At 42.7% G+C, this 25,525-nt stretch overlaps 1 pseudogene; it reads right to left on the reverse strand.

Annotated features, from left to right (window-relative positions):
* The window catches only part of LOC129817121 (laminin subunit alpha-2-like), a 191,211-nt pseudogene that overhangs the window by 135,763 nt on the left and 29,923 nt on the right, over positions 1 to 25,525 (reverse strand).

The raw sequence follows: 25,525 nt of genomic DNA on the forward strand, positions 1-25,525 counted from the left end.
AAATGGTCTGTTTTCATACCCACTTCTCTGGGATGTTTCAAAGTTTTCGACCATTCATCCACCTGTTTTGGAGATGCTGAATTGTGTGTCATTACGGTCACCAGAGGTTTGTCTTTACCACCTTTTACAGCCTGTGTTCTGATTGGCCTAAGACATCGTTCGTCACAGCTGTCAGTATCTATTGACTCAAAGCCAGCCAGTGCTAACCAGATGCTTGAAACCCAATCATCCTTGCGCAACTCAGCCTGCGGGTAAGGGTCCTCCACATGTTGGAGCCAAGTTTGGTTTTACGACCCTTGCCTGTAATTGTTGAATCTCTTCTTTCAAGGTTTTGATTTTTACACCAAGAGCTTTCAAACGTTCTTTATCTCTCTGCAATGTCCTGTCATGATTCTCCAGAAGGAATTTCTCATCCAGTTTTCTTACTTCGGCTAATACAGTTAAAGACCATTGTGTCTTTGTCAAGGAATTAGACATGACTGTCATTTTTCTTTTTTTTTATTATCTCTTGCCTACACTTCTATACTTTGAAATGGTTCATCATAACAGTAGACAGTGAATTTAAATATTTTTCATGCTCACATCTGGAGGAGCTGTCACGCCTTTTTCCAGAGTTGTTTTCTCACTTAAGAATGGCATTATATTAATGAGTTCAAAAGTTGTATAATATATATCTCTATGTTTATATACAGTTGAAGTCAGACGTTTACATACACTTAGGTTGGAGTCATTAAAACTCGTCAGGCCGGACAGAGATGAGCATGGCAAAATTTGCATTGCAAAATTGCTACCTCGACACTTCTTGTGTCAGATTTCAATCGCTAACTAAACATGGGCAGGTATGATTTATGGATGCTTGATGCCCTCAGTGAGACTCTCTCCTCCTGCATACTTACCACTCAGATACAGTATTTGGGTAAATTCCATATGTTTATTACAGCTGAAATCAGAAGTCTACATACACTTAGGTTGGAGTCATTAAAACTCGATTTTTAACCACTCAACAAATGTCTTGTTAATTAACAAACTATAGCTTTGGCAAGTCGGTTAGGACATCTACTTTGTGCATGACACAAGTTATTTTTCCAACAATTGTTTACAGACAGATTATTTCACTTATAATTCACGGTATCACAATTCCAGTGGGTCAGAGGTTTACATACACAAAGTTGAATGTGCCTTTAAACAGCTTGGAAAATTCCAGATAATTATGTCCTGGCTTTAGAAGCTTCTGATTGGCTAATTGACACAATTTGAGTCAATTGGAGGTGTACCTAAGAATGTATTTCAAGGCCTACCTTCAAACCCAGTGGCTCTTTGCTTGACATCATGGGAAATCAAAAGAAATCTGCCAAGACCTCAGAAAAAATCTTGTAGACCTCCACAAGTCTGGTTAATCCTTGGGAGCAATTTACAAACGCCTGAAGGTACCACGTTCATCTGTACAAACAATAGTACACAAGTATAAACACCATGGGACGACACAGCCGTCATACCGCTCAGGAAGGAGACGCCTTCTCTCTCCTAGAGATGAACGTACTTTGGTGCGAAAAGTGCAAATCAATCCCAGAACAACAGCAAAGAGGAAACAGGTACAAAAGTATCTATGGCCACAGTAAAACAAGTCCTATATCGACATAACCTGAAAGGCCGCTCAGCATGGTAGTAGCCACTGCTCCAAAACCGCCATAAAAAGCCAGACTTCGGTTTGCAACTGCAAATGTGGACAAAGATCGTACTTCTTGGAGAAATGTCCTCTGGTCTGATGAAACAAAAATATAACTGTTTGGCCATAATGACCATCGTTATGTTTGGAGGAAAAAGGGGGAGGCTTGCAAGCCGAAGAACACCATCCCAACCGTGAAGCACAGGGGTGGCGGCATCATGTTATGGGTGTGCTTTGCTGCAGGAGGGACTGGTGCACTTCACAAAATAGATGGCATAATGAGGAGGGAAAATTATGTGGATATATTGAAGCAACATCTCAAGACATCAGTCGGGAAGTTAAAGCTTGGTCGCAAATGGGTCTTCCAAATGGACAATGACCCCAAGCGTGGTCATCACAAAGCCCTGACCTCAATCCTATAGAACATTTGTGGGCAGAACTAAAAAAAAGCGTGTGCGAGCAAGGAGGCCTTCAAACCTGACACAGTTACACCAGCTCTGTCAGGAGGAATGGGCCAAAATTCACCCAACTTATTGTGGGAAGCTTGTGGAAGGATAACTGTAACGTTTGACCCAAGTTAAACAATTGAAAGGCAATGCTACCAAATACTAATTGAGTGTATTTAAACTTCTGAGCTACTACGAATGTGATGAAAGAAATAAAAGCTGAAATAAATCATTCTCTCTACTATTATTCTGACATTTCACATTCTTAAAATAAAGTGGTGATCCTAACTGATCTAAGACATGTAATTTTTACTAGGATTAAATGTCAGGAATTGTGAAAAACTGAGTTTAAATGTATTTGGCTAAGGTGTATGCAAACTTCTGACTTCAACTGTATTTATTTAAACCCAATATATATATAAATATATATATATTTTAAGGACTCTTTTAAAGACTCAAACCTTTTCTGGATCACAACTTGTAGGGCCTGGCTACCCATAAAACATAGGTTCACTTCAAGAAGCTTGTTCAAGACTTACATTAACCACACATTTAAAAAATTGCTACTCAACTAGCAATTCACTTCTACACAACAAGAAGGTTCCATAAAAAGAAAGAACTCTAACCTTTTAATAGAGGACTTGAACCCCTATAATAGAGAACAAAGACCAAGGCATCAAACCTTTTCATGGAGAACAAAGGAAGTCTGTAATAGAACAAAGGACTTATACATCACAGATACATATCACTCATTGCATGCACCTATTTTAACCTGATTTGGTTATTTTAAAATTATATTGGTCTTGACCCAGCAATTATGCCATCAATCAGGAGATTAAGAGTTGACTCCCTTGTGGGTTGCACTCAGCCTTCTCTCTTAATTCTGGATAAACACACAGTTGATATGTTTTCGGGTCACGGCAAAAAATGTTAGCAATTTATGTTACTCTTCAATAACACAAACCCCAAAGCAAATCAGGGGGAGGAGAATAGGTTTATTTGAAGAGGACAAATCATAAAGGGAGGTAGATGGTCTCCACTGTCCTCAGTGATTCTCTCTCAGTGATTCTCTCCTGTGGTTCTCTCCAGTGAATCTCTCTCCACAGAACAAAGAAACAGCATGTAGTTTTATAACCCAGCCCTAGCCTGTGGTTGACCAAATAGAATTCCTTGCAATAAAACGAGCCAATGGCCAAATAACAAGTATCCTATTTCAGAAGACATATTCCTCCCATGTCTCTAAACCATTAATCAATAATTCCCTATTACAGAAAAAACACAATTTCCATTGATCGTTAGTACTCTATTGACCCTCGTCCTCTTTACCTCTCGTACTCTGTCTCTGCATTGTGTATTTATCTTTGACATATTCTTACAAAGCGTATCACTTAATTATTGAGTTGGAGACGTGCATGGCCACGTAGTCATGGGTGAACAGTACAGGAGGGGGCCCCCGCACCCCTGTGGGGCCCCCGTGTTGATAATCACGTGGCGGAGGTGTTGTTGCTGTCCTTCACCACTTGGGGTAAGCCCATCAGGAAGTCCAGGACCCAGTTGCATAGGGAGGGGTTCAGACCCAGGGCCCCGAGCTTAGTGATGAGCTTGGAGGGCACTATGGTTTTGTAGCTATAGTTGATGAACAGCATTCTAACATAGGTATTTCTCTTGTCCAGGTGGGATAGAGCAGTGTGCAGTGCAATGGCGATTGTGTCATCCATGGATCTGTTGGGGTGGTATGCAAATTGTAGTGGGTCTAGGTTGTCGGGTAAGGTGGAGGTGACATGGTCCTTAACACGCCTCTCAAAGCACTTCATGATGACAGAAGTGAGTGCTATGGGGCGAGAGTCATTTAGTTCAGTTACCTTTGCTTTCTTGGGTACAGGGGCAATGGTGGACATATTGATGCAAGTGGGGAAAACATACTGGGATAGGGAGAGATTGAATATGTCCGTAAACACTCCAGCCAGCTGGTCTGCACATGTTCTGAGGACACGGCTTGGGATGGCGTCTGGGCCGGCGGCCTAACGAGGGTTAACACACTTAAATTCCTTAATCATGTCAGCCACAGAGAACGAGACAGACCTCGTGAGCGGAGGGGGCCCGCTTAGGCGGCTCAATGTTGTTTTCCTTGAAGCGGGCGACGAAAGTGTTCAGCTGATCCGGGCGTGAGGTGTCGGTGTCCGCGACATGGTGGGCTTTCTCTTTATATCTCTTTAATCCGTGATTGTTTGGAGTCCCAGCCACAGAAATCTATTTAATATACACCATCACAATAAATCAATTATTTATTTTAGCCAGGTCTAAAGAAACATGATATGATTTTTATTTTCTTCAGAAGAACATAATATGATTTGGCCTACTGTATTTTATCTGGCTATGCACCTTGTCATTGGCTGCAGGCTTGCTCATTTAGCAGACAAGTACTGGTACTCGTACTCCCTGTATATACAGTGCGGAAAGTTCGGAAAGTATTCAGACCCCTTGACTTTTTCCACATTTTGTAACGTTACAGCCTTATTCTAAAATTGATTAAATAGTTTTTTCCCCTCACCAATCTACACACAATACCCCTGAATGTCAAAAGAAAGACAGGTTTTTATATTTTGTTGCAAATTTATTTAAAAAACAACAGAAATATCACATTTAAATACGTTTATTTTATTATTAACCCTTATTTTACCAGGTAAGTTGACTGAGAACACATTCTCATTTACAGCAACAACCTGGGGAATAGTTACAGGGGAGAGAGATGAATGAGCCAATTGGAAGCTGAGGATGATTAGGTGGCCCTGATGGTATGGGGGGCAGATTGGGAATTTATCCAGGACACTGGGCTTTACACCCCTATTCTTACAATAAGTGCCATGGGATATTTAGTGACCACAGAGAGTCAGGACACCCATTTAACATCCCATCCGAAAGACAGTACTCTACACAGGACACTGTCCCCAATCATTGCCCTGGGGCATTGGGATATTTAGACCAGAGGAAAGGATGCTTCCTACTGGCCCTCCAACACCACCTCCAGTAGTATCTTGTCTAACATCCAGGGACCAACCAGGACCAACCCTGCTTAGCTTCAGAAGCAAGCAAGCAGTGGGATGCAGTGTGGTATGCTGCTGGTGCCGTAAGAATTCAGATCCTTTACTCAGTACTTTGTTGAAGCACCTTTCGCAGTGATTACAGCCTCAAGTCTTCTTGGGTACAATGCTACAAGCTTGGCACACCTGTATTTGGGGAGTTTCTCCCATTCTTCTCTGCAGATCCTCTCAAGCTCTGTCAGGTTAGATGGGGAGCGTTGCTGCACAGCTATTTTCAGATCTCTCTGGAGAGGTTCGATCGGGTTCAAGTCCTGGCTTTGGCTGGGCCACTCAAGGAACTTTCAGAGACTTGTCCCGAAACCACTCCTGTGTTGTCTTGGCTGTGTGCTTAGGGTCGTTGTCCTGATGGAAGGTAAACCTTCGCCCTCCTGTCTGAGGTTCTGAGTGTTTTGGAATAGGTTATCATCAAGGATCTCTCTGCACTTTGCTCCGTTCATCTTTCCCTCGATCCTGACTAGTCTCCCAGTCGCTGCCACTGAAAAACATCCCCACAGCATGATGCTGCCACCACCATGCTTCATCGTAGGGATGGTGACAAGTTTCATACAGATGTGATGCTTGGCATTCAGACCAGAGTTCAATCTCGGTTTCATCAGACCAGAGAATTTTGTTTCAATTGGCCCAGTCCTTTAGGTGTCTTTTGGTAAACTCCAAGCGGGCTGTCATGTGCCTTTTACTGAGGAGTGTCTTCCGTCTGACCACTCTACCATAAAGGCCTGATTGGTGGACTGCTGCAGAGATAGCTGTCCTTCTCAAAGGTTCTCCCATCTCCACAGAGGAACTCTCAACACCCGTTGAATATGGCGTCAGTAAACGTTGGAAATAAAAGCGTAAATTGTTGCCAGCAGCACAGTTGCAGCCCCCACACTCTGGATAACATAAAAACAGCCTAATCAGCTCTGCTAGGGTGAGTAAAATGGTCAGTGTGCTGTTCTCTCATTTGTGTCTGGAAGTAGCTAGCCAAAGTTAGCCAGTTAGCTTGGGTGCTTGACTGCTGTTGTTAGGACAGAACGCTCGGATCAACCATTAAAGAGATGGGTGGAAAAGCTTAAGAGGGTGTGAACGATGTTGAATATGTGTAGACAAAGAAGAGCTCTCCAGTAGTTACCAAAACATTGAAAGGCCATTTTTTTAAAGGTGAGGTTACAAGTTTATCAACTTTCTAAGCAGCATTACTTCCCCATTGTTTTGCCAGAAGTTGTTTGTGTTTATGGACTCCTCAATTAGTGTCAGCTGCTTGCTGTTGTACTGTGCTTTTTTGGTTCTGAGTGTACATTTATAGAGTTTTAAAGTCTCACTGTAACGACGCCACAATTCACCATTATTTGGGTCTCTGTGCTTTTGGATATTGTTCTAAGTTTTTTCTTTATAATTTTACAATCTGCATCAAACCAGTTGTCATCTGTGGTCTTTTTTTTCTTCTTAAAAAAAAAAAATTCAGATGTGTGTCTTTTGCTGTTTGCCTAAATATATAGTTGATGTTTTTACTGCTGGATTGATGCCTTCTTTACTGTGATTTACTGTGGTATCCAGAAAGTTATCTAAGAGCGTTTGGATATTTTTGTTACCGATTGCTTTCTGGTATTCTTCTGTGCTGTTTTGGGCCCATCTGTATGAATTCCGGATGTTGTACAGCTTACTGGGCTGTAAATGTGTGGTTGTTTCCATGTCTGTTCTTTTGAGGAACAAGGCAATTTGGCTGTGATCAGACAGAGGTGTTAGTGGCTTGACAGTGAATGAGCTGAGAGAGAAAGTGTCAATGTCTGTAATCATATGTAATCACTGTGCTGTGGCCAAGAGGTGAGCAGTAGGTGAATCTTCCCAAAGAGTAACCTACCATTGACAAAGTACAGACCCAGGCTTCAACAGAGCTGCAACAGATCCCTTCCGTTTTTGTTGATGGTGCTGTCACTGTTGTTTCTATGGGGGAGATTAAAGCAGTTAGAAACAGTATGGCCTGTAATAAAGCTGTCCCCTCGTGTGGTCGTTAGATCAGGTAGTGTTCCTGTGCGCGCATTTGTGTCCCCACAGATGAGAATATTTCCCTGGGCCTGGAAATGGCACGTCTCTTCCTCAAGGGTGAGGAAGATCTCCTCTGAGTAATATGGGGATTCTGAGGGGGATATATATATTGCGCAAAGGAACACATCTTATTCTGTCAGTACAAGTTATTTTTTCAGTTTTAACCAAATGTGATATTTAACAATTTTGAGGGGATCAATTAGATTTTGTAGCTTGGATTTGTACCAAATTATCAATCCTCCAGAGTCTCTGCCTCTGTGACAGAGCTGTGTTTCTGTGATGGCACAAATACCTCTTTGTAGCCTGTGGGACAGTGAATAACAATGTCAGCCTTACACCATGTCTCCTGCAGAATGATGACATCAACATCCTTAAGATTTTTGTTGAACTCCAGTGCTAAACTCTTCAGTCTAAAGGTTGATGAGTTTAGGCCCTGAATGTTACACGCTAACTGATAGTGATTTCATGTTGCAAAAAGAAAGAATAGCAGAGTCAGAAATACAGTAACTACTAACTATTAAGTTGTTAAGAGTGAGATAAAAAGGATAACAGCAAAATAAATGATGTTCTCTCTCTCTATATATATATATATATATACTGTATATATATATATTCCCCATTGAACAAGTAAACTTTTAGTACAATAGGTGTGTGTGTGTGCATGCATGGGTCCGTGTGTGTGTGTGTGTGTGCGTGTTTAGTGCAGATTTATTGGAGGAGCTGTTTAATCTCACTCAATCCTACAGGGATCTCCTGTCCTTTGACGACCTCTGCGTAGCTGTGCTGGTTCTGCTGTTGGGCCCTGTGGAGTGGAGGGGGGCCAGGTCGGGCTGGGGGGGCTTCCTCTCTGGTCTGGTAGAGGTGGTGGTCTGGGGTTGTAGGCTGGGTGGGGCCTTGAGGGGGCCTGTGGGTCTTTGGTGGTGCAATGGTCTGGTAGGGGTCTCTGGGTGGTCCTCTGTCCAGTGCGGCATGGGGTGTTTGTCTACCAAGTCCTTTAGAGACTTGGCAAACATCCCTACTGTCTGCTTCCTCAGGTGGGAGTGGTTGTGCAGATGCTCTGGGGTGATGAGCAACGTGCACGTTTGGGAGTAGGCTACACCCCCTGGTGATGTCAGCTTTGACACTCACTCCAGAGTTCTGTCTCTCCCTCTCTCTCTCTGTCTCTCTCTCTCTCTCTCTCTCTCTTTCTCTCTCTCTCTCATTAAGTGGGAGAAAAGTTTCAGTAGCATCTGACTCAGCTGGAGACACAACGAAATGCAATATTTGACTGCACATCCTCCCCCCAGCTCAATAATTAGACCAATAGAGAGCAAAGTTCACCAGTGCTCCTTGACATCCCTGCGGTGAGATGGTATAATTGGCTAGTGAAAGAGTGAAACTTGCCCAGGGTATGACATGTGTATGACATGAGTGTGCACAATAGCAGTGGAGGAAGTAGACGGCCAACTTGAACACAAAATGATAAGTCAAATTCTATGCTGGAGCAATTAGTGAGAAGAACTTGAGGGGACTCGGAGCTGTTGGCCCTACGAAGGCATAAAGCATCGCGCTGATTTGTTCACCCCTGACACTGAATGGATTGGTTCTGGTGGTGTGGGAGGATAGGAAGAAGGGAGGATTATTGTTTTTAAACATGTGCATGCTTTTCCCTCAGACAAAACAAAAGCTGATTCAAAAGGGGTGTGGCAGATTTTTGAACTCTTCCGCGAGGGACTCAAGTAGGATACGGAAGACTATCCTCGATGAAAGGTGGCTATCGAGGAAGGGAAGACACTGTTCCGTTCGCCTACCAACAAATTGACATTTCCTCGACCACTCATCGGTTTCCGGGTAACAGAGGAGTGAAGACAGAGGAGAGAGGGTGGAGGATGGACTTTTGCCCTAATGAGAAAAGGCCAGAGAGATGGGGGTGGAGGAGGAGAGAGTGGCCTACCTTGCAGACACAGGGCAGATGGCAGGGGTCCTTTTTTAGGCTTCCATCTAGACTGCAGTTACAGCGGACACAGTTGGGGTAGCCACTGTAGCCGAAAGCACACCTGTCACACTGTTGTCCCCCATAACCCTGCTTACAGTGGCAGGATCCAGCCGTGAGGTCTGTGGGACCAGACAGGGGGAGAGGCTTCAGCAATAAACATATGGCAGCTAGATCACCGTAGAGAGGAGAACTGTTCTGGGTGGTTAAGTAGTAGCATACCTCCTTCAGCCTGGGACTGTTCTGGGACACATGCTGGGGAGCCTGCTGGGTCACAGGAGCAGGACTGACACGGGTCTAAGCTATCTGGACTCACCTGGAGGGAACAGGGGAGCAGGAGACTCAGGCCAGGAAAAACTTTCAACCCTAGTCACGATACAAAGCTATAGATACAAAGTGGGATCGCTATTTAGTATTCACTAATATGCGCTTCAGTCATTGCTTGGATCCTAGTCAACTGGGATCAACAATACCAGTACATACCCCAGTGGTTCTGTAGTAGCCATCAGCACAGGTCTGGCATATACCACGGCTGTGAAAAAAATGTATTTTTACTGCTCTAATTAGGTTGGAAACCTGTTTATAATAGCAATAAGGCACCTCAGTAAGGCACGCCAATATACAATAAGGCACGCCAATATACCACAACTAAGGCCTGTATCGAGAACAGCCATGCCCTTAGCTGTGGTATATTGGCCATATACCACACCCCCTCGGGTCTTAATGCTTAAGTTAATCACTGTGTGGTCTTACTCTCACAGGCGTGATGAGTTAGGAAGGTCCCAGCCATCCAGGGTTTTTGCTTGTAGCGGGGGCAACAGCGGTCACAGCTCTCCCCACACGTGTTGTGTTCACACTCACAACTGAATTTCTGACAGTGGATCAAATGAAGCCATGTTACAGTGTCATCGTCACTGAAGGAAAGACTCAGATATTTTCACCCAAGAGACAACTGGAGCACACTTCACATGAGGGCTGCACGTTAAAAAGTATTGTGTTTCCCTTTGATATTACTATCAAACGGTACATGAACTGTGCCCAAGGAGAGAAAATCTAGCTCACTGTATGATTTCAATTTAGAGAAGGTGCCATAGAGAATGTAAGTTGACTGACATACCTTGGTCTAGTTGTTCAGGGGACAGGCTTTAGCATGATCGTAGCAGTTACACATCCCTCCAACTGAAATGTCATTGATAGAGTAGTAATACTGGAAATACAAACAAAAAGGAAACTAGTTGAGAAAAATGGAGATCACTGGCATGAATATTTCTATCATATACTGGCTACTTCTACAAAGCTACAGCACAGCCTAGTTTATTCAAAGACACTCATTGGTATTCAGTGTTTATTTCTGAGAGTGAGAGATAATTTCATCAACAATTTCATAATTTATGTCCCTTTGGTATGACTAAATTGAACAGTATTTTGTAAATGATAAATTCCTCGCTCAATGTAAGCCCTGCAATCTGTCCGGTAATTATGTGTCACACAGGAGCTCACTGGGTGACTGATTGTGTAGGCCAAAGTCAACACATGATGAGGTGGATGTTGCTCAGAAAGGAACAGATTTCTTAATTATAGCCATTTTTAATTAAGACCCATCTGTCTGGTGAGCGCAATGTAATCAACATGCCGCCATGGCCATTTCACCAATGGTGCTGGGTAGAAAGGAATACAGTAGCGGCTCACAGATGGAATACATGATGCTATATGAAAGTGATCGTGATGCGTGGTCATCAACACATTGCTTCTTTTTTACCCGCCTGGTCACGATTGGGTCGACATCGCGGGGATCGTTTAAGGCCAGGGACATGAGGTTGGCATTGAGGGTTCTGATTCGCTGGAACTGTAGGCGGATGTAGCGTGCAGAGGTGAAGTTCAGTAAGGTCGGGGAGGAGTCATCGGCACTTCGTAAGTTATACAGGAAATGGGAGATCTTTAGTGACCTCTATTCAAGCTTTTCCTACACATATTTAACAAATACTGAATTCAATCTCTACTCAGCAAATCCATAAAACAGCCCCATAACAACATTTACAGCACTCCATTGCTGTGGTAAGAATTAAATGCATTATTAATGGACCTAGTAAGAAAAAAAGTGATTTGGTTGCAGCTATGAAGGGTTAACCGTGTCTGGTTGCTAATTAAGGCTGTGTGGTTAGCTTGGTTGTTTTTGAAGATGTCGGAGAGAGTGACATTTCAATATAAGATCTGCGATGCTTTGACACCCGCCTACGACTCATTAGGATTTCGCTGTGATCACGCTTTACACTTTCTGTCACTATCTAAAAGGAGCCGGCTGACAGGAGCTCTTGATTGTCTGAGCAGAGCTGGGGGTGGCGGTGGGGGTTAGGGGGGGGGGGGGGTTGGTGGCTATGGACTGTATTGCTTCATTACTGTCAGTGAGAGCAGACTGTGCGATCAGTTCTCACAATTAAAAGGAGTTGCTCCGATACACAGCTGATCAAGGCAATGTTGCTGTTTGTGGAGTGAGCGTGTGTTGATGTGTGTGTATGCATTTGTGTGTTCTTATTTGTGTGAGGTAGGCTTTCCTTATCCAAATCCTCAATGAAAACAAATATGGAAACCAGCACACCAGGAAATAAAACGTGCCATGTGCCTAGACTGTATGTCTAACTTGTAAACAAGATGTATAATGTTAAGGCAGCTGTGTTGATCACAACTTAAATGACGAAATGTACATTTCATTGTGAGAAGCTGGTGAGTGACTTCAAAGCTGACTGATGTAATTTAATTAAACCACCACAGCACTTAAATACTAATGTAGCTGGCAATCAAATGTTAGCAGCAAATGGCTTCCATACATGTCCATTGAAGCGAGTGAATAAATGCTCTGGTGGTCTTATTTCATGTGGCCCATGGTTGAATCTAATATACTACAGTTAAATGGAATCAAAGTTTTATGTTGTACAATTGAATTGAAATTGGATTGCAATTTTAAGTGTTCAACAAACATAATCATATCTACTTTAAAAATGAGTCCCTGTAGCTCCCGAGTAGCGCAGCGGTCTAAGGCATTGCATCTAGAGGCGTCACTACAGACCCTTGTTCGATTCCGGGCTGTATCACAATCGACCTTGATTGGGAGTCCCATAGGGCAGCGCACAATTAGCCCAGCGTCGTCCGGGTAAGGATTTGGCCGGGATAGGCTGTCATTGTAAATAAGAATTTGTTCTTAACTGACTTGCCTAGTTAAATAAAGGATAAATAAAAGTAGCTGTTACGCCACTGCTGACCCCTATGCCTTTTCAGTGATGCTATATGCTGACCCTTGACCCCTCCATTCTCCAGGGGTTGGATTTTGGAATAGAAAGAGGTGCAGATGACCTCATCGTCGCGGGTGTAAGATGGCGGTCCGGTGCATGGCAGAATGTTGAAGCGGGTGAGGCACTTGGTGTCCGTGATGGCGTAGTACTGCCAAGGGGGTAAAGGTCACCCCGTCCAGAGAACGCTCCAGCGCCCAGTTACCTGGCCTGGGGGAGTTGGCAGCCTTCAGGATCATATATGCTATCTGGTACACCTTAGAGGGTAGTAGAATTCTGATATAACTCAGAAACTTAGCTTAAAAAATTAATTTAATCTTGAAAGTCCATCCATTTTTTCGGTATTCATTTTTGTAACTTTCTTTTGTAAATATTTATATCTTATTTTAAATATATAAATATATTTTTATTGTTTATTATTTTATTTTGAAAGTCCTTCCTTTGTGTCCTGTGAATGTATTGACCCCGAGATTCATATGATAAGTTTCATATTCAGGTTAAGAAAACACATCTGCTCGTTCAATACGACACTGACACATTCATAGACAAGTTTAAGTCAGCTCAGTCATGTTTGATAGGAAAACCAGAGACACTAAAATAAACAATCCTTTCAGGGAGCATGGTCAAGATTATCCTTATGAAGTCTCCACTCCTGTACGTATTCTCTACAATATGGAGTCCTTTCTTTGACGTTTCCAATGGAAAAACTTATGCACATGCTTTATCTCCGTACTGGTACATTCAGAGACCCTCTGGTCTGCCCTCAGGTACTCCACCACTGAATAACTGAAAAGACTAGAACATGGAAATAAAAGACTGGATCATGGGAATACGTACAGTACTGTACCCTCGAAGGACACGTGAATTTCATCAAGCAGTAAATGACAGCTCCTCAAGAAAAACAGGAAGCACAGGAGAAAGGTGACATTCTACCTTATTTGACAAAACACACAGCTCTTTTGTCGCTGACTTCTTCAAGTTAACATGTCTCCCAATGACTCAGAAAAATAAACGACCATGGCACAATCAACATAAAAAATTACTCACGGTTTGCCTTTCATCTACAGTAGATAACGGTGTAGCGTTTTGGTGTTTACAATAGAGAGAGCGCCACTCAACCCAGTACTCATCCCCTGCACTGAAACCCAATAGGATTCTGTCCAGGTAGCAGGGGAAATCTCATAAAGCCTCATTGTTTCCTTGATTCAGATGAAGCAGGAAAACAGCAAGGCTGGCTGATGGTGTCCTCACACAGCGTAAGGGGTAGGTAGGGGGGATGTTTTCCGTAATGTGATGATTAAAGGGCAGCAGTGGAGTCTGGAGAGAAGGAGAAACGAGAGCTATTAAGTTTGCAGGGCAGAGCGTGACCTGTTAACCACGGTCTAAAACGAAAGCGTTGGAGTCACAACATGACCGTGTGGATTCCAAGCCAGGACCAGTTTTGAGCTACCAGCCCGGTGACATCAGTGACAATAGAGTCAACGCCTGCTTGGCTGTAATTCTTTGCTCCTACTTACTAAGCTCTAAGCATTAGTCACATTGACAGCCTTTGAAACAGTTGTGGGTAATTTTAAACACAGCAACAACAACAACAAAAATCGGCCGATTTGGGAGATATTTGTTTGTTTGCACATATTCTTTGTTTTGATCAAAAATTAAGTCAGAGGTTTGCTGTTCCTAAAAATCTGCAGTCGCTATAAAGAATCTGAATGTAGAGCATACATGACAAGGGAATACCAGTAGTGTGTAAAGTAAAGTAGAAGTAAAACTTGGAAAACAGCAAAATAGAAAGGTCAGGTCTTTGTTCAGTGATAGATAACCTGCAAACGTCAACCATTTAAATTACTTTGCCGGGTTAAAGAATAAAACGAAGATAACTGAGCGTAGGTAGGCTATCTATTTTCCACGTATCACAGAAGTGATAAAGAATATCTGTTAAACCATCTCTTTAATTACTTTGAAATGAGGCCTATGATGTCAGAGAATTTTGAGGCGATATCTATACTGTAGGCCCATTTTTATTTAAATCCACAAAGATGTAGGCTAGCTTTAGCTACAGATAAAGCTAGGTCGCATCACTGACATTCTCAACAGGAGGTTGAGGTGCCAGAGGTCCATGGTGTGGGTTTGTTCTGTGTGCCCAAAGGTGCAAAGAATAATCCCTACAATACATAGCTGACACCTGATTTGTATTGCTAACCCGGTCTACTAACTGCTAGCTTGCCAGCCCCGGTCTGCTAACTGCTAGCTTGTTTAGCCCCGGCCTACTAACTGTTAGCTTATTAGCATCGGCCTGCTAACTGTCTGAATCGCCGTGTCCCCAGTCAGCCCAACCACTCACTGGACCCATATGTTCACTTGGCTACGCATGGCTCTCTCTAATATCAATATGCCTCGTCCATTACTGTCCTGGTTAGTGATTACTGTCTTATTTCACTGTAGAGCCTCTAGCCCTGCTCAATATGCCTTAACCAACCATGTTGTTCCACCTCCTACATATGCGATGACACCTGGTTTAAACGTCTCTAGAGACTATATCTCTCTCATTATTACTCAATGCCTAGGTTTACCTCCAATATGTTCACATCCTACCTTACCTTTGTCTGTACACTATGCCTTGAATCTATGCTATCGTGCCCAGAAACCTGCTCCTTTTACTCTCTGTTCCGAACGTGCTAGACGGCCAGTTCGTATAGCATTTAGCCGTACCCTTATCCTACTTCTCCTCTGTTCGTCTGGTGATGTAGAGGTTAATCCAGGTCCTGCAGTGCCTAGCTCCACACCCACTCCCCAGGTGATCTCATTTGTTGACTTCTGTAACCGTAAAATCCTTGGTTTCATGCATGTTAACATTAGAAGCCTACTCCCTAAGTTTGTTTTACTCACTGCTTTAGCACACTCTGACAACCCGGATGTCGTAGCTGTGTCTGAAACCTGGCTTAGGAAAACCACCAAAAACCCTGAAATCTCCATCGCTAACTATTACATTTTCCGACAAGATAGAACTGCCAAAGGGGGCGGTGTTGCAATCTACTGCAAAGATAGCCTGCAGAGTTCTGTGTTACTATCCAAGTCTATACCCAAACAATTCGAGCTTCTACTTCTAAAAATTCACCTTTCCAGAAACAAGTCTCTCACTGTTGCCGCTTGCTGTAGACCTCCCGCTGCCCCCAGCTGTGTCCTCGATACCATATGTGAATTGATTGCCCCCAATCAATCTTCTGAGCTCGTGCTACTAGGTGACCTAAACTGGGACATGCTTAACACCCCGGCCATCCTATAATCTAAGCTTGATGCCCTCAATCTCACACAAATTATCAATGAACCTACCAGGTACAACTCCAAATTCGAAAACACGGGCAACCTCATAGATATCATCCTAACTAACTCGTCCTCCAAATACACCTCTGCTGTTTTCAATCAAGATCTCAGCGATCGCTGCCTCATTGCCTGCATCCGTAATGGGTCTGCCACCAAACGACCACCCCTCATCGCTGTCAAACGCTCCCTAAAACACTTCTGCGAGCAGGCTCTTCTAATCGACCTGGCCGGGGTATCATTGAATGACATTGACCTCATCCCGTCAGTAGATGATGCCTGGCTATTCTTTAAAAGTGCCTTCCTCAACATCTTAAATAAGCATGCCCCATTAAAAAATTTTAGAACTAGGAATAGATATAGTCCTTGGTTCACTCCAGACCTGTCTGCCCTTGACCAGCACAAAACATCCTGTGTTGTTCTGCATTAGCATCGAATAGCCCCCGTGATATGCAACTTTTCAGGGAAGTTAGGAATAAATATACACAGGCAGTTAGGAAAGCTAGGGCTAACTTTTTCAAACAGAAATTTGCATCCTGTAGTACTAACTCAAAAAAAATTTGGGACACTGTAAAGTCCATGGAGAATAAGAGCACCTCCTCCCAGCTGCCAACTGCTCTGAGGCTAGGAAACACTGTCACCACCGATAAATCCACTATAATTGAGAATTTCAATAAGCATTTCTCTACGGCTGGCTATGCTTTCCACCTGGCTACCCCTACCCCGGTCAACTGCCCGGCACCCTCCACAGCAACCCGCCAAAGCCCCCACCATTTCTCCTTCACCCAAGTCCAGATAGCTGATGTTCTGAAAGAGCTGCAAAATCTGGACCCCTACAAATCAACCGGGCTAGACAATCTGTACCCTCTCTTTCTAAAATTATCTGCCGAAATTGTTGCAACCCCTATTACTAGCCTGTTCAACCTCTCTTTCGTATCGTCTGAGATTCCCAAAGGTTGGAAAGCTGCCGCGGTCATCCCCCTCTTGAAAAGGGGGTGACACTCTAGACCAGGGGTGTCAAACTCATTTCGCATCGTGGGCCACATACGGCCTAGGGAGATGTCAAGTGGGCCGGACCATTAAAATTATACCATACTCTGCTATAAATAACCAAAATATCATGTCTTTCCTTTGTTTTGGTGTAAAGAAGCACAAGAACATTAGGAAAATATTGAAATTTAAAGAAAGGAGTTTTTAAACCACTTACACATACGCATATAAAATCTAAATGTAATCCCTGCGTACACCTTACAAACTAAGGAGAGTGATTTTAAATGTGTAATGAAGAAAGTGTTCGCCTGTCCTGTAAATCTGTAAACTTCATACATGAAACATACATACACATACAATACATACTGAAAATTTATGGAGTTGTATGAACAGTAGAATTCCATCACACAACTTTTGTTTTGAAGCTGCTGACTAACATTAAAGTGCACATTTTTTAAATCACCACAGTAAGGATTCATCTTCACAGAGCTGTATTCTTTCAATGCAAACAGTATCTAAGGCAGCATTTTAAAGGTGTTAGTCTAGTCTGGACTTGTATTTGTTCCTGAAACTTGGCATCTTTTGGCCTGTACAAGTGCATCAACACCAGGTGTCATGTCCTGACTAGCTGTCACTTTCAGAATGTCATTTAAGTGCTTGTTTGTGAGCGAATAAATAATAAATATGGCCAGTTGGGCCACGTCTGTGATGTCAGTGCTCTCGTCAATTGCCACGGAAAATGCAATAAATGACTTGACTCTCTGTTTCAATTGACTGTCTAAATCTGCCGATAGTTCCGAAATCCTCTCTGCTATAGTATTCCTCGTCAGGCTAATATTGGCAAAAGCTTGTCGCTTCTCGGGACTTACAAGTTCAGCCGCCTTCATCATGCATCGTTTAACCTGTTGGGGATGGGGGCGCTGTTTAGACTATTTATGCTAATTGGGTAATTTTTGAAACGGCTTCCCACAAAATCCTTGATCGTACAATATGCATATTATTATTATTATTGGATAGAAAACAGTCTATAGTTTCTATAGGAGTTGAAATTTTGTCTCTAAGTGGAACAGAGCCCATTCTACAGCAATTTCCCTGACATGGATTCAGATTTCAGAAATGTTGGCCACTGTTCTGAAGTCAGTTAAAACGGCACTGATATTGCTATGACTATACGGACACTTCTTACGTCTTCCCCTGGATGCCTTTACGTGATGACGATTCCAATGGGGTTGATTGCGCGTTCACAGGCCCTATAAATCAAAAAACCCTGTAGCTAGCAAGTCTTTCCTTGGTGCGTAACGCGCGTGCTGGACACCGACCCGCTCCTGTTCCAAGCGTTAGTTTAGCCTGTTATATTTCTCCGGTCATCTTTTCACTCGTTATAGGAGTTAAAAACATCATAAGGTAGTTAATTTAAAGCGTTTTATAGCAATTTATATCCGTTTAGTGCGATTTTGGGACATTTATTTTTGCAACGATGTGAATAGTTGGGCACGCTTTTCAGTTCATCCCGAACGCAGTTGGCATTTCCACATGGCAAGAGGACAGCTTTCCACCAAAAGACGATTGCTCCCAAGAAAGGATCCTTTGCCCAAGATACTGATGGAAGAACAGCTCAAGGTAGGACATTTTTATTATGATAAATCGTGTTTCTGTCTAAACATTTTAGTGGCTTAGGACGCCATGTTTTTTGACGTAGCTTCGCTTGGCGCAAACTGTATTGAAAAGTAAGGATAAATTAAAAAATGTAATTCCGCAATTGTATTAAGAATTAAATTGTCTATCAATCCCTGTCCACCCTATATTTTTTAGTCACGTTTATGAGTATTTATGTATAAGAGTAGATCACTGTCTAAGTGGCGCAAGGACTTTTTCTGACCAGCTTGTCTACATTTCACATTGTCTAACCATGATTTTGGTGGCTAAATATAAACATTTGCGATCAAACTCTATATGGAATGTGTAATATGATGTTACAGGAGTGTCATCGGAAGAATTCTGAGAAGGTTAGTGAAAAAATTAATATCTTTTGGCGATGTTGACTTTTATCGCTCACTTTGGCTAGAATCAATGCTGGGCTGCTATGTGCTATGTGCTATGCTAATATAACGATTTATTGTGTTTTCGCTGTAAGACACTTAGAAAATCTGAAATATTGTCTGTATTCACAGGATCTGTGTCTTTCGATTCGTGTATGCTGTGTATTTTTACGAAATGTTTGATGATTAGTAAGTAGGTAAACACGTTGCTCTAAGTAGTTTTTCTATTCCATTTGTGACGGTGGGTGCAATTGTAAACTATGCCATCTACCTGAAATATGCACTTTTTTCTAACAAAACCTATCCCATACCATAAATATGTTATCAGACTGTCATCTAATGAGTTTTTTTGTTGGTTAGGGGCTATAAATATCTTAGTTTAGCCGAATTGGTGATGGCTACTGGTGTTGGTGGACAAATAAAAGATGGTGGATTATGCTAATGTGTTTTTAGGTAATAGATGTACATCTTTACATATTGTGTCTTCCCTGTAAAACATTTAAAAAATCGGACATGTTGACTGGATTCACAAGATCTGTGTCTTTCATTAGCTGTATTGGACTTTAATGTGTGAAAGTTAAATATCTTAAAAAAAAAAATTTTTTGAATTTCGCGGCACTGGTTTTTCAGTGGGGGGGGGGGGGGTGTGCCGCTAGCGCCACGCTGATCCTAGACAGGTTAACAAAGTCACCGTCGGAATACGGCTTCGATGCTAATGCTATTTCGCTAGCAATTAGGTAGCTGGCTTTTACCGCTGCTTCACTGACTTCTCGGCTCTGGATGAAAGTTGACTGCTGTTTCCTCAGACCCGCCAGCAATTCGTTAATCTTATCTCTTCTCAGTTGTCCTTGCAAGCCGTCATATTTTTCGCTGTGATGAGTCTCGTAGTGGCGTCGAATATTATATTCCTTCAATGCCGAAACTTGTTGCAAACACACCAAGCACGAAGGTTTTCCGTGCATCTCTGTAAATAAATAGGACGTGGTCCATTTTTCTTTGAAAATTCTACACTCCTTATCTACTTTTCTCCGTTTGGATAACGACATTTTGGCTAATGAGGGTGTAGCGGAGAGGTAGAGACCAAGGTATTAACAACGTCGTAACAAGCAGCAGATGGCGCATTGATACCGTCTGCTGTTTTCAGTCTGTCTCAGTGATGCGGCTTGTCTTCTACTCTGATGGAAAGAGTGCGCCCCTTAGCGGATAATCCATGAATTGCAGCGAATTAAAAATATTAATTCCATGTCTTTTATGCATTTTTTCCACTTTCAAATTATCCTGCGGGCCTGATCGAACCTCCTTGGGGGCCGGTTCCGGCCCGCGGGCCGTATGTTTGACACCCCTGCTCTAGACCCAAACTGCTACAGACCTACAGTATATCTATCCTACCCTGTCTTTCTAAGCTCTTCGAAAGCCAAGTTAACAAACAGATTACCGACCATTTCGAATCCCACCGTACCTTCTCCGCTGTGCAATCTGGTTTCAGAGCTGGTCATGGGTGCACCTCAGCCACGCTCAAGGTCCTAAACAATATCATAACCGCCCTCGATAAGAGACTACTGCGCAGCCATATTCATCGACCTGGCTAAGGCTTTCGACTCTGTCAATCACCACATTCTTATTGGCAGACTCGACAGCCTTGGTTTCTAAAATTATTGCCTCGCCTGGTTTACCAACTACTTCTCTGATAGAGTTCATTGTGTCAAATCGGAGGGCCTGTTGTCCGGACCTCTGGCAGTCTCTATGGGGGTGCCACAGGGTTCAATCCTCGGGCCGACTCTCTTCTCTGTATACATCAATGATGTTGCTCTTGCTGCTGGTGATTCTCTGATACACCTCTACACAGGCGACACCATTCTGTATACTTCTGGCCCCTCTTCGGACACTGTGTTAACTAACCTCCAGACGAGCTTCAATGCCATACAACTCTCCTTCCGTGGCCTCCAACTGCTCTTAAACGCAAGTAAAACTAAATGCATGCTATTCAACCGATCACTGCCTGCACCTGCTCGCCCGTCCAGCATCACTACTCTGGACGGCTCTGACTTAGAATACGTGGACAACTCCAAATACCTAGGTTTCTGGTTAGACTGTAAACTCTCCTTCCAGACTCACATTAAGCATCTTCAATCCAAAATTAAATCTAGAATCGGCTTCCTATATCGCAACAAAGCATCCTCGACTTCGGTGATGTCATCTATAAAATAACCTCCAACACTCTACTCAACAAACTGGATGCAGTCTATCACAGTGCCATCCGTTTTGTCACCAAAGCCCCATACACTACCCACCATTGTGACCTGTATGCTCTCGTTGGTTGGCCCTCGCTTCATACTTGGCGCCAAACCCACTGGCCACAGGTTATCTACAAGTCTCTGCTAGGTAAAGCCCCGCCTTATCTCAGCTCACTGGTCACCATAGCAGCACCCACTCGTAGCACGCGCTCCAGCAGGTATATTTCACTGGTCTTCCCCATAGAAAATTCCTCCTTTGGTCGTCTATCCTTACAGTTCTCTGCTGCCAATGACTGGAATGAACTGCATACATCTCTGAAGCTGGAAACACTTAGCTCCCTCACTAGATTTAAGCACCAGCTGTCAGAGCAGCTCACAGATTACTGCACCTGTACATAGCCCATCTATAATTTAGCCCAAACAACTACCCCTTCCCCAACTGTATTTATTTATTTTGCTCCTTTGCACCCCATTATTTATATTTCTACTTTGCACATTCTTCCACTGCCATCTACCATTCCAGTGTTTTACTTGCTATATTTTATTTACCTCGCCACCATAGCCTTTTTTTTGCCTTATCTCACCTCATTTGCTCACATTGTATATAGACTTATTTTTCTACTGTATTATTGACTGTATGTTTTCTTTATTCTATGTGTAACTCTGTGTTGTTGTATGTGTCGAATTGCTATGCTTTATCTTGGCCAGGTCGCAGTTGCAAATGAGAACTTGTTCTCAACTAGCCTATCTGTTTAAATAAAGGTGAAATAAATGTTTAAAAAATCTAACTAAGTCCAGAGCCACTCACTGACAAAACACCTCCATGTCTACAAATAGCATACCAAGTATCTGTCATGTAGAGTATGTGATTAGTTAGCTGTCATATATAATATAATTCAAACATGACCTCTGTGCTCACGTCCTGTGTATGAATAACACATTTTTTCTCTGACTTAGACATCCTTCAATCATGCTGTATGTCTATGTGGATTTCATATTTTTTATTTGGGTTTTTTCATATTATCGCCATATTATCAAGTGGCCCAGACGCCAAGAAACACACACACACACACACACACACACACACACACACACACACACACACACACACACACACACACATACCTCCAACAGTGTCTGTCATTATTCAGATTTCCACTCCAGCAGGGGCTCCTGGATAACGAGGGGGAAATGAGAGCGCTGATGTCACGGGCGATAACGATACGTTCACACACATCACCAACAGCGCCAGCAGCACAAACTCATTTACCGCAGGAGATGACAGCAAGCACAGTGACTGGCCGCCGGGGAAATGTGCCTGAATGGAGCACAAATCGGATTACATTTTACAGGACACTGATGGCGAAAACACTTTGCAAACAGGGACATGGACAAAGCTAGCCCAACCATGAGGGAGGGAGTGACAGAACTTAATGGAGTTGTTCCTTGCCACTGTGCTTCTGCTTGCTTGCCCTTTTGGGCTCTAGGCCGAGTTACTGTAAAGACCTTTGTGACAAATGTTGTTGTAAAAGGGGCCATAAAGGCAAAACACAAATTGGATGTTGGGTGTTTACTGTTGGCATCAGTGGATATCAATTAAATTATTCTTAATCAATTTCTGCTGCATGCAACTACTGATTAATCCATATTCATGGTGAATTAGCAATAGTAGAACCTTGGTATATAAACCTCATTATAAACTGGGTGGTTCAAGCCCTGAATGATGATTGACTGAATGCTGTGGTATATCAGACCATATACCATGGGTATGAAAAAAACATTTGTATTTACTGGTCTAATTATGTTGGTAACCAGTTTATAATAGCAATAAGACAATTTGAGGGTTTGTGTTACAGTATATGGTCAATATACCATGGCTAAGGGCTGTATCCAGATACTCCGCGTTGCGTTGTGCACTTAGCCATGGTATATTGGCCATATACCACATCTCCTCGGGCCTTATTGCTTAAATATGCCATTATATAAAAAATTGTTGAACAGATGGATTTGCTGAGGAGGGAAAGCTTTTTCCAAGAAGTAGGCCTATTATCACTGCAATTGTTTACTCTTAATGTCATATGGGACATTACATAATTGTTTTACTTGAATCTAATCTCCTTGAAACTCCCTAATCTGCCAAACAGCTTGAGCTGGGACAATGTGTATAGTTAAAGTGATTCCATCACTGCGGTGACAGGCTGGACAGAGATGAGCATGGCAAAATTTGCATTGCAAAATTGCTACCTCGACACTTCTTGTGTCAGATTTCAATCGCTAACTAAACATGGGCAAGTATGATTTATGGATGCTTGATGCCCTCAGTGAGACTCTCTCCTCCTGCATACTTACCACTCAGATACAGTATTTGGGTAAATTCCACATGTTTATTACAGTTGAAGTCAGAAGTTTACATACACTTAGGTTGGAGTCATTAAAACTCGTTTTTTAACCACTCCACACATTTCTAGTTAACAATAGTTTTGGCAAGTCGGTTAGGACATCTACTTTGTGCATGGCACAAGACATTTTTCCAACAATTGTTTACAGACAGATTATTTCACTTATTATTCACTCTATCACAATTCCAGTGGGTCAGAAGTTTACATACACTAAGTTGACTGTGCCATTAAACAGCTTGGAAAATTATGTCATGGCTTTAGAAGCTTCTGATAGGCTAATTGACATAATTTGAGTCAATTGGAGGTGTACCTGTGGATGCATTTCAAGGCCTACCTTCAAACTCAGTGCTTCTTTGCTTAAAATCATGGGAAAATCGAAAGAAATTGCAGACCTCCACAAGTCTGGTTCATCCTTGGGAGCAATTTCCAAACGTCTGAAGGTACCACGTTCATCTGTACAAACAATAGTACACAAGTATAAACACCATAGGACAACGCAGACGTCATACCGCTCAGGATGGAGACACGTTCTGTCTCCTAGAAATGAATGTACTTTGGTGCGAAAAGTGCAAATCAATCCCAGAACAACAGCAAAGGACCTTGTGAAGATGCTGGAGGAAACAGCAACAAAAGTATCTATATCCACAGTAAAACGAGTCCTATATCGACGTAACCTGAAAGGCCGCTCAGCAAGGAAGTAGCCACTGCTCCAAAACCGCCATAAAAAAAGTCAGACTACGGTTTGCAACTGCACATGGGGACAAAGATCGTACTTTTTGGAGAAATGTCCTCGGGTCTGATGAAGCAAAAATAGAACTGTTTGGCCAGAATGACCATCGTTATGTGTGGAGGAAAAAGGGAGACGCTTGCAACCCGAAGAACACCATCCCAACCGTGAAGCACGGGGGTGGCAGCATCATGTTGTGGGTGTGCTTTGCTGCAGGAGGGACTGGTGCACTTCACAAAATAGATGGCATCACCAGGTAGGAAAATGATGTGGGTATATTGAAGCAACATCTCAAGACATCAGTCAGGAAGTTAAACTTTGGTCGCAAATGAGTCTTCCAAATGGACAATGACCCCAAGCATACTTCCAAAGTTGTGGCAAAAGGACAATAAAGTCAAGGTATTGGAGTGGCCATCACAAAGCCCTGACCTCAATCCCATAGAAAATTTGTGGGCAGAACTGAAAAAAGCATCTGCGAGCAAGAAGGCCTACAAACCTGACTCAGTTACACCAACTCTGTCAGGAGGAATGGGCCAAAATTCACCCAACTTATTGTGGGAAGCTTGTGGAAGGTTACCCGAAATGTTTGAACCCAAGTTAAACAATTTAAAGGCAATGCTACCAAATACTAATTGAATGCATGTAAACTTCTGACCCACTGGGAATGTGATGAAATAAATAAAAGCTTAAATAAATAATTCTCTCTGCTATTATTCTGACATTTCACATTCTTAAAATAAAGGGGTGATCCTAACTGACCTAAAACAGGGATTTTTTTCCTGGATTAAATGTCAGGAATTGTGAAAAACTGAGTTTAAATGTATTTGGCTAAGGTGTATGTAAACTTCCGACTTCAACTGTAAGTGCATTAAATTAAATTACCTACTTTTCTCTACTGTTCATATTCTAGTTGCTATATTACGCATTCAGTCTTTGGTTGCTTGCTTACTCCTGGTAGAATAACCAATGATAGGCTCACTGGGCTGTGCTGGAGTTAGCGAGGAGATTTTTTCCACATAATCTGATCCCTTTCATCCATCTCTATTTTTTTTATTCCAGGGTCCCAACTTTGTTTCATTGTATATTTAATTCAACAGTGTAAGTGACACAGTCATTAATTCCGGAGTAACCCTGCTCTCGTCTCCTGTGTAATATGACAGGCTGATGAAGGAATGCAAACATGTCTATTTCCTGGAAGGGAAAGAGAGACACAGACAGGGACCGTTTGCCTGCGTCTGCTGAGAGCCACACTCTGACCCTAAGCATAATAACTCAGCCAGGGACAAACTCCCATGAATCACCAGCCGTGGAGGCGCTGGGAGCGGGG

This window comes from Salvelinus fontinalis, chromosome 20 (genome assembly GCF_029448725.1).
Source record: "Salvelinus fontinalis isolate EN_2023a chromosome 20, ASM2944872v1, whole genome shotgun sequence".
NCBI classification, from domain to species: Eukaryota; Metazoa; Chordata; class Actinopteri; order Salmoniformes; family Salmonidae; genus Salvelinus; species Salvelinus fontinalis.